The following is a 10,880-nucleotide window of genomic DNA, read 5'->3' on the forward strand; positions in this document are numbered from 1 at the left end:
CTGACACAATCTGTCTTGAACATTGGTGTGTATAATAATTCAAAAACTAGATGTTGTTTTTAAGACTGCCTAGGTCTTTCCAGAATTTGGGTGACAGAACTGTGAATTTTGGGGCTAAAGACACAGATTCAGTTCGGCATTTTAAGGGTAAGAGTGGCCTGCCTTCCCTCCCACCCTGCCTTGGGTGTCCTGTTTGCTCTTGCTGGAGGCACTGGTGTAGGATACAAATGGGCTCTGGTGGAGACTTGAATGAAATGGCTTTGTTAGAGCCCTGCAACATTTCATGCTGGTTCTGATTTGGGGACCTCTCCTTGTGCAGAATCCTCAAAACGGTGATAAGAGTTGCAAATCTTCCCCAGGGTTTCCTCTCCTGCCCTCAGGAGTTTGAGAGCAGAGAGGACTGTAGGATGGCAGCCCCAAGCCTTCTGTTAAAACCTGCTTTCCAAGATGAATTGGAGATTGTGCCCCCAAGGAAGGAGAACAGAGCAGGCTTGTCCTCAGTATTTTCTGCATCATCAATTACTCTGGGGTGCTATGGCTTTTGTGGGAGGAGATGGAGCAACACAGAGGTAGAGGAAAATGTCCTTCACAAAACAGGGAAGTCAGGATCTGCTGTCTGTCAGGGTAGGTCTTACTGCAGCTTTACAATTATTTTCTTTTGTAAGGTTTTGAACTGCAAGAAATGAATTTTTATTCTGTAAACTGGTCACTATATTTTGAGTTTGTTTATGCTGGAACAATGGGGGCTATGTTTACAAAAAAAAAATAAAAAAATTGTAGGAATCTTGGTAATCAGAAAGTTTTGAGATCAGACAAAAGGATTGATGGATTGAATTTAGAAGACTTAATTACAGCTGAAAAGTGCTTTTTAACTTAATGCCAACTTTGCCAATCCCTTAAACCTGGTAAAGACTTGTGTAAGATCAGAATTGGCTTGTTTGCATTGCAGGGCCTTACCAGCTGTGAATTCACTTCCTTAGGGGCTACCAAGACTTTTGCTTCCCCTTTTCCAGTCAGTGATAATGTGTGAAGTTAAGGCAGTGGGGAGGGAATAAAATTAAGTGCTACGGGAAGTGGGAAATTCCTGTGTGAAAATCCTTGCAAGTGCAACACTTGTCTGATCCCTCAGTGTGCACCTGAGAGAAATTTTGTTGTACCAAGAGAGAATTATTTACAGGAGGGCCTCTGTACTTTGGCACTGGGTTTTCCTGAGTCACATTTCTGTTCCCTATGCTTCCTGACTTTCTTCTTCATCCATGCTGGAGCAATTATCACATTTGCTCTTGTTCACAAGTAAGATGTAAAGAATGTGGCTGGCAGAAAAATTTGACCTCTTCTTTGTTCTGGAAAAATGAGCTGGAGGGTTGTAAATGCACTGCATGTCAAAGAAGGCAAACTATGAGAGAAGGAGGACTTTTCACAATTCTCACTTTGTCAAGTTGTATTAGAGCCTATAAAGGAAGCTAAAGCAAACCTAAAAGGCTGTATAAGCTTGTAATTGAAATAGAGAACAGGAGAAAAAAGAGGGCCACTCTACAGGGGTGCTGAGAAGAAAAACTATGTCAGGCATTTCATAAATGCCTTATCTGAGTCTTCATCAGGACCAGTGTGTATATGGCTGAAAATGAGTAGTGGAATGAAGGTGCAGGGTGCAATTCACTCCATTTGAGATAGCTGCAAAACAAAAAACAAAGCCCAAGATCTTAAATATGCAAGAGGTGAGGCAGAGGCTCAAAACCAAATAGTCACTTAGCATTCTGGGGTAGTGTTTAGGTCATAAAACTGCAAGCCTGATGGACAGAATTTTTAATAAGTTTGTCAAGTTAGAGGACAGAAATTTTACTGCAGAAAATGAAATACAGTGTCTTCACTAAGGAAAGAGGACAGGAAAAGGTGCAGCTTCAGCAGTATGCAGGGTCTTACAAAAGGATCTGATGGATAGAGAAATTAAAAGGTTGGATGATGATATACAGCACAAAATAGGTTAATCAAAAGTAGATTGTGTCTGACTAATCAGGTATCTTGCTTTTTGATAGCAGGGTTTTTTCAGTCAAAGGCAATCTTTTCTAATTGAACTTCACTAAAGCAAGTTATCAGTGCCACACAGAAAATGAATAATCAAAATGAGGAAGCTAGGGATTAGTGGAAGAATTGTAGTGGTGAGGAGTGAGCTAAGGAGCAGCAGTCTCTGCAAGGCAGAGAGTAGGGAGAGAAGACCTCATTTTGGGGACATCTAAGTACTGACTGACATAGAGGAAAATATACAGAATTACATTTGCTGTTGGGAATTTGGGCACTCTAGAAACTTTAGAGTGTGAAGGATACATTAATATTCTGACAAGTAACATTTAGGGTCAACTTCAACACAAGGTCAGGCATGAAAGGGATAACAAAAGGAATTTCTGCTCCTACCTGGGAATAAAAGGGGAAGAAAAGGCTAAGGTGAATTAGTCAATTTTAGAATAATTATGTGTCATGTAGCTGTAAGAAAGAAAAAAATAAGTCAATACAGGATGCAGTAGCCAGCAAATATTTCCAGCAAGTAGAGGGAATTGTTGGAATAATGGGTATCATTATAGAATTAGTGAGCCCTTTGCTTACCATCACCTACATGGTCTAGGGTTAGCTCATGCTGGGAAAGAACAGAGGAAAAACATTAAAATTATGTGGGATAACAGAATCTTTTCCCACAGTAAACTAATGGTATTTGGTTTGTCCAGCTGAGGAAAACAGAATGACAGGTTGTACAGTTCCTGTCTGCATGCTTGGTACAGGACAGTACCAAGGATGGGGATGAGCAATTTAGGCAAAAGAAAAATATGGGAACAAGAAAAAAAGAAAAAATAAATTAGCAAGTATAAACATTTAAACAATTAAAATCTTTGAGAATCATTCCATTAATGGTGATCCAAATGTACTGAACACAAAGCTGGATGCTGAGGATGATTACAGTAAAAAATGTTCCTGAGCCAGTGGGATGTCCTTCAGCCAATAGTCTGTGCAAAGAACATAGAGACCAGTTAAAAACACTTCCTCTTTCTTACCCAGTTGTTTTAGGTTGGTTTTTTTTTGTTGTTGTTGTTTTTGACTGGTTGGCTGGTTTGTTTCATTTTTTTATTTACTCTGGTTTATTGCTCTCCTCCTTTAACATGGAAAAGCAGATGGGCAGCCTCTGGAGCATTCTTTGAGATGATAACAAAGGTGACTTGGACCAATGTACTCTGCTTTGTGCACACACATGTGTATACATGCACATGTGATTATGTGTATGCATCTGCATGGGCACACAACTATGTGCTAATGAGAAATTAAAATAGGAACAAGGGAAAGGCAATCACTAAATCACTAGACTTTGAAGAGTCAGAAAATATTAAATGCTTTTAAAAGTAGAAAATCCTACTTCAAAATGGCATAGAGCAAAAGATAAATAGGTGTGATTTAAAAATAAAGATTAGGATTTGGATAGATACTGGACCCCAGAGCACAGCTGTTCCAGTTTAACCAAAGCCATGTGACACTGTTGTATAAAAATGTCCTCAGCATGAACCCCTACTTATCTGAGCCAACCATCACAGCATTCCTGGCCCCTGAAAACCTGTGTGGGAGAGAGTGGTATGCTTAACCTGTGCCACAAGGCATGGGGTCCCCAAACTGTGGCACCCCTCTGATATGCAACGCATTTCAAAATACTGTGCAGAGAAAAACAATCACAAACCCCCAAGCCTCAAAAAATCCACCACCAAAACCTATCTCACCTGCCTTACCTCTGGAAGTCTTAGGCAGGAGTCAGCTGGATTCCTCTTGTACACAGAGCTGGGGCTACTGCAGGTGACTGAGGTGAGGGCATTGAGGAAAGGAGTGGGGCAGTCTGGAAGAAACTTTTGCTGATGCTACCAGTGCATCTCTCCCTTTAAAGAAGGCCTGTGAACCTGTGCCTTGGGAGGCTGGACAGCTGCTTCCTTCATGTGGCAAACCTTCTGGAAGGAGGAGGTTTGAGTGCCAGCAGAAACTCAGCAGGAGCTGAGAAATGCAGGTTCTGCATAAAACACCTCTCTTTTCTGGCACCTGACTCCCATCAGGTTTGGAAGCAGCACATGCTGAGAGCAAGGGGCTGCTCCTCTGGAGGTGCTCCCTAAACATGAGCACATGCTGTTCATGAACTTACTGCTGTGCTCAGGGGACGTGCTGGGTGCCAGTGTGTGACCTGTGTGTGATCACAAGGAATCACATAGTTTGTTATTCTAGCATGCACACACAGACTGCCTTACATGAAAGCTTAGCTGAGGAAAGCTTAACAGCATTGAAGCCTAGGATGTCTGTGTAAAACAAAAGCAAACCAATCAAAATTGACACTGAAATAATTTCAAAAGTCCATTAAAGAATGTTGTATTTTAAAAACCCTCCCCCCACCTCAACCAAACTAGAACCTCTCAAAATAAAACAAAAAAAAAAAAGAAAGAGTTGGCATGTATCTAAACAAGGGAGCAGCTCATCTAATTGCTTATCTGTCCAAACCTGGAGAAGATTTGGAAAGCTGACTTTGCTGGCAATCAAAAATCATCTCAGTCATGGTCAGAAGCCTTCAAAGCCCACCTCTGAATGGACACCAGGGCCTGTCCAGCCCTTCAGGGACTGTCACACAGAGAGTAGAACTGTACATGCAGCTACAGGCAGCACACAGCCCTGATGTCATTCCTCATTCAGTACATCCAGGCCTGAAGCTGCCTTCATGAATAACTTGATGAAACAGTTGAACAGTCTTCATAACACAATGAACATAACATTACACATGAACATAATACAATGGTTCAAGAACTTCTAGGAGTTTTATTGTTCTCAGGGTGGCACTGAGAAAAAATATGGCTGTTTTGGAGCAACATTACTCGCCTTTTATTCAGACTGAAATTGTGGCTTTATTATTACTATTGCTATTAGTGTACTACTGGAGAATAAGAGAGTTTGCAAATGCTCTTGAAAGTGCTGGTTGAGTCTGCTCTTCCTGCTCAAATAGTGCTGTTAATGTTTGATAGCAGCTGCCTGAGAATACAAGCCTTTGAACTGTGTATTGTTCTCAGAGGTGGTTTGTCTTTTTTGTTATACATATATATATATATATATATATACACTGGAGCCTGGCTGCAAGTTTCTCAGGCATGACATAAATGATTAGAGCCCTGCTCAGAAGTGTTGTCAGTTTTAAGTATTCTATTCAGATGTTACCATCTCTGCTTCCGACCCAAACCCGCCATGCGCTCGCACCGCTCTAAGGAGTGGTTGTGTGGTTACTGCGCAGTGAGGATTAGTCACACATTAACCACAGCTGTAAAAACACATCTATGGGGAAATCACAGCCAAACACTGAGGCCTTTGAGGCTGCTGCTCATTTCCAAAGAGGTGGGTTTCTCTTCCACTTTGCTCCAGCGTTGTGCAACAGACTGTTCACTGGCAAGTTCACTTTGCTGTTGAGGGGCATTGTAGCTTTTCCTCTGGCACTCGCCTTCCTTCTCCACTTCCATGGACCAGGGTGGACAGAGGTCTTACAGGTAGAGTCGAGTCAGCCAGTGTCTCTAAGCCAGCAGGTCCTGGCAGGGGAAGGGGTACTCACACTGTTCCAGTGTTAAGCCACATGATTCCAGTGGTACCTGAGGCAAAGCAGGTGATGTCAAAAGATGACTTAGGGCTAGAAACTTTGGGTCTGGGAGGAACAAGGGCACCCTTGCTCATTGCCAAGATGGCAACTAAAGGCTGTGGCAAGTTCTCTTGCTTTTTTTTTTTTCTGCTTAACAGGAAATCCCTGTTGTCCTTCTCTCAACATGACCCATTCTGCACAGTTCTCAGCAAAGTATAGATCCTGCACTCAGTTTTCAAGTCCTCCTCTTCACATTTTCTCTGAGGTAGAAAAGCTGGAGAGCTTAGAGAAGAAGGAGAAGCAGGACAGCAGCATTCCCCCAGGAACATGTGACTTGTTGGAGCATTCTGCATCGAGCTTTGGCCTTTGAATACTGCTGGTGTCACAGTACACAAGTCAAGGTTTCCAGGAGAGCATCCCAAATCATCATCCACCAACCATGGATTCTGTTATCTCCCACTGTTGTTGGATTCCATGGAAAGAATGGCAAACCTTCTTAATAGGAGTATTTTTTGAGGGGAACAAAAAGGCAGTGCAAATGAGAAATAAACAATTAGGAATGCTTTCTCCAAAGCTGCTTTGGGCAAACAAAGAAAAGCAGCACTCATGGAGAACATGTAATTACCATGTCCTCTGCTCCACCCTTGCCTTCTCAAAAGAAAATTTCTGTATTTACTGATTTGCTTCAGGCCTGTGTCACATGTCCCATTGCAATTCAGCAACCAACAAAGTCCCTTTCACATAAATAAATGAGGTTCCTTTAGATTCCTATTGAGTACATAAAGGACAACAAGGCAGTCCAGCTTCCTGGTGTTTCTGAAAGTGATGTCCCTATGTTTGGGAACTGAAGCTGGGAATCCTCAGCCAGTTTCTGTGGTTCCATTAGGATTTCTGAAGCCATGTCCTCACCCTGGCTCCTGCCAGAAAAGGGAATTTAGGCTGAGGTATACATATGGTATAATACTGTAATGTGAGGAGTTGTATTGTTCTGAGAAAGTGTGTGTTTTCTATGCATTAAGTTTGTTTCCCTCCTTACCAAGCACCACTGCCTCTAATGCCTGCTCCAGCTTGTTTTCCTGTTACCCAGCAGCAGACTTCAGACCTTGCCTCCTCTTCCCTTTCTGCAGTAATAGAAGTTACCTGGGGCTTCTCTGAACGAGGCAGCACAAACTCCAACTTTGCTTTGAGCATGGAGGCATTACTATTGATCTAGGACAGAAAAAGAGGATCTGGAATTATTTCATGCAGAGGGTTCCTACACTGATCCCCAGTTTCATAAATGGGAAAATAAATCCTGCACATCACAATCCTCTGGCCAGTTAGGGCACTTTGCATGTTATTTAGCCCCTCGAGGAAGTTGCTTGTCTTCCCATCAATCCTTCAGCTCCTTTCCATTGCACTCATCCATGTTGAACGAGGTATGAGCAATGAGAAACAGCATGGGACAAACTTCACAGGGCACATTTCCCCTCCAGAGGCAGCTACATAGCCTTCTGTGCTATGGTTCTCCTTCAGGTACACAAGGACTGAAATGGGGCTGAAAAGTGTGCTGAAGTTTCAGGAATAAGTGTTTAAACCCTGTCTTCCCACACCCACTGTAATACTAATGACAATATTGGACCCAAATATTCTCTTGTTTACTACAGAGAACGAATATATGTTTTCAGAAGTTCTTGTACTGCATAGTAAAGAAAGTCATCTGAAGGCTGGTCCCTGCAGCCTGGAGATGGTGGCAGAGCTGGGGGTCTCTAAATCACATACTCCTCTTGCTGCTGCAAGAGGAAGAGCATGGTCATATTCTGAGGGCTGGGCTGCTCCTTGCACCCCCAGATAGCAGCTTGGGGACAGACTACCCATGGGCAAGAGAAGCTGTTGTCAAAACCTACAAGAAAGGGTTCTCCAGGTATGTCAACAGCAAGAGGAAACAGAAAGAAAATACTGAACTGCTATCCAGCAGGAGAGCTGAATTAGTCACCAATAACACTGGAAAGGCAGAGGTTCTCAACCCTTTCTTCACTCCTGTCTTTACCAGCTCTGCTGGACCCTCAGGCCTATGGAACAGAAGTCCAGGCTGAGGCAAACACAGGCCCACAGTCAGTGAGGGAAGAGCTGGTCTGTGAACTATCAGAGGAGCTTGGGCCTGCACACCGATGGACTCTGGCAGCATCCACCCCAGGGTGTCAAGAGCTGATGTCATGGTTGAGGTCACCATCCAGTCACAATCTTTGAGGAGTCATGAAGATTGAAGGACATCCCTGAAGACTGGAAGAAGGTTAAGGTCACCTCCATCTTCAAGAAAGGCTTTAAGAAGGACCCAGGAAATTATAGGCCCATCTCTCTTACTTCATTCCCTGGGAAAGTTGTGGAGTGAATCCTCCTGGGGGCTATCACAAGTCAGATATAACATGTTATTGGGAAAAGCCAGTACAGATTCACCACAGGCAAACTGTGCTTGAAAAACCTGATTGCCTTCTACAATAAAGTAACCTGCTTGGTTGATGTGGGGTGAGCAGTGGACATTGTTTATCCAGATTTCCCAGAGGCTTTTGATCCAGTTTCCCACAGCCTCCTCCTAGAGGAGCTGATGTGTTACAGTCTAGACAAGCCTTTGGAATAATCTCCCCAGGAAAGCTGAATTCCTCAGCACTGGACACTTCTGAGATTCAGCTCAACAGGGCAGAGGGCCATCTTGCCTAGACCATGCTTTTACTAAGAAGGGCTGGACCAGATGAACCTTGAGGTCCCTCCCAACCTGATATTCTATGATTCTCTGATACACAACTTACCTACTTGGATCTTGTATGTAGCAAAGATGCTCTCCACTAAGGTCATCATCTGTGTTTTAATATCTTTCTCTATTAAGGGAAAAAAAAATGTTGCCTCACAGCAGTGATTGAAAAGTTAGTAGAGAGAAGGCTGAAAAGTTTTTATGATCCTACAGCAAACGTCTGTATATATGCATACAATTGATAAAATAAATTTGTTTGAAAGAATCTGTGCTCAATCCTAAATACAGCCTCAGCAGCTGGCACCACTGCTGAAGCAAAAAAGGGTGTGAGCGCGTTTCCACAAGGATTATTCTTCAGTTACCAGTCCCACATCTGTGGTCAGCGTGAAACCAACAGCTGGGTTTTGGTGGTGTTTTCTTCCTGCCCTTTCTCCTGCCTACAACACTGTGAGGTGCTTGGCCATCCCTAGGGATGGGTGGCTTTGACTGGAATGAGGCATCTTTCAGGTGCCCATCTTGTGTGACCTCAGAGAGGGAAAGAGCCTCAGAGCTCGAAAGTCATATTTATGTTGAAAAAGAAGTTCAGCTAAACCCTGACTGGTGCTTCCATGAGGTACATAGATAATAAAGAAGATCTTTTAAATACACAGATGAAGGTATACACACCAGGACAAAAGTTTCATAGAACTTATTAAACCTGAACCAAATGTCATTTTCTTTTCTTGAGAAATTACCAAATATCAATTGTGATAGGCCATAACCAAGAGAAAGAAATACAGCACCTGAGACCAGTCATACTCTGCTTGCAGTGTTTTTCCTTTGGCTTCTTTGGATGAAGCCTTGTGCTCTCTCATGTACCCAGTGAGCATCACCTGTGGTGTGAGATCTGATCCCATTCAGACATAGCTAATGCTCACTTGTTGGGAAACATCACATACCACCAGGATCTGCCAGTTCCTGCTGATTGTGTTGCTAAAAAATGAAGTAGTTTTACAATAATTTTTGCAAAACAAAGAGTATCTGACTAGAGGGAAAAGAAAAAACAATAACTGAAGTTCAGGATGGAGCTCTTCCTCTGAAACAGCTTACAGGGCCACCAGGCAGGACAGTGCATGAAGATGTGAGCAGCTGGTGGTGGTGAATCAGAAACAGGCAGGAAGGAATCTGCTGAGGGGGCAGGAGTGCAGCCTCATGCCAGCAGCCGCTGTGGTTGGTGGAATTTCCTGTCTGTCTGTCCTGCGGTCAATGTCACTGTGTGGCTTTTGAAGTCCGGAGAGCTCAGACTGAAGGAGCCTGTCCCATGCAGGTTCTCATGTTCCTGTTGTTCTTGCCTGGTCTGCTTGTGCAAGGGAGGAAGGCCAAAGGGCTGCCCAAAGTCGTTCAGGAGCAAGAATCCTGGTGAAATTCAACACCAGCTCTGAATGCCTTAATTGCTGAAACCTGGGCCTTTGTATGCTTCCCAAGGAACAGAATTCAGGAGGCAAAAGCTGGCTGATGGAGCTTCATGTGTGCCTGCCTTCCTGATGGAAAGCCAGTCCAGGGGGAAAAGCCAGCTGGACTGTAAGCATATCAAAATAACCAGGAAAGAGAAGGCTCTGGGGAGATCTTATAGCACCTTCCAGTACCAAAAAGGGCTTCAAGAGAGCTGAAGAGGGAGCTTTTACAAGGGTGTGGAGTGATTGGACTAGGGGGAATGGCTTTAAGCTGAGAGAGGGTAGGTTTAGGTTAGATATTAAGAAGAAATTCTTTCCTGTGAGGATGGTGAAACACTGGAACAGGTTGTGCAGAGAAGCTGTGGATGTCCCATGCCTGGAAGTGTTCAAGGCCAGGCTGGATGGGGCTTTGAGCACCCTGGGATAGTGGAAGGTGTCCCTGCCCTTGGCAGGACAGTAACTGTATGTAACTAGATGTCTTTAAGGCCACTTCAATCCAAACCATTCTGTGATTCTGTGTGTGCAAAATAGGTTTACATCAACCAAATTCCAGCAGCAATTATTTGCTGGACATCTGTAACCATTTCAGGATTTTAGTACATTTAGCAGCTCTTCTATGCACTCCTGGCTGCTGACATCAGATGAATACTGTGTGTGCTTGTTAGGTACAGGAGCACTTTGAGACGTCCTCCTGCACTGACCAAGATTAGAAGTATGGTAAAATGGATTAAATTAACACGATTAAGCAATACTCCCTTCCTAGGGAAGAGACCCTGACATTTATGATAACCCAGTGTCGATGAGCTGAGTCAAGTACAACACCTACACAAACCCTGAGCTCACAGGACAGTCAGGATGGTAGGAGGACGTTGCAAAGGTCTTTATTTTCCACGGGTTTCACAGAAATAGGAGAAGAAAGCCGACTCCATTAGTGCCTGACCGAGGGAGAGGCTGCAGAGTTCAGCCCACGTTAGATAACTGAATGAAGAGAGAAAGAGCTTTGTAATGAGGGCTCCCAGCACAGGAAACGACCAATTAGTCCCGCTGCTCACAGGGTGACTTGTTTTTCCTGTCAGGGCTCGGAAGACTC

The 10,880-nt window shown here is 43.7% G+C and overlaps 1 long non-coding RNA gene across 1 annotated transcript; it reads right to left on the reverse strand.

Moving 5' to 3' along the window:
• Nucleotides 1–4,770: 4,770 nt before the first annotated feature.
• Nucleotides 4,771–8,486, reverse strand: LOC111925996 (uncharacterized). The gene is made up of 3 exons (XR_015282712.1): nucleotides 8,416–8,486; nucleotides 6,666–6,838; nucleotides 4,771–6,546 (listed from the first exon to the last, which is right to left on the reverse strand). It is a non-coding gene; the product is annotated as an uncharacterized LOC111925996 (long non-coding RNA).
• Nucleotides 8,487–10,880: the final 2,394 nt, after the last annotated feature.

This window comes from Cyanistes caeruleus, chromosome 2 (genome assembly GCF_971803275.1).
Source record: "Cyanistes caeruleus chromosome 2, bCyaCae1.hap1.1, whole genome shotgun sequence".
Taxonomy (NCBI): domain Eukaryota; kingdom Metazoa; phylum Chordata; class Aves; order Passeriformes; family Paridae; genus Cyanistes; species Cyanistes caeruleus.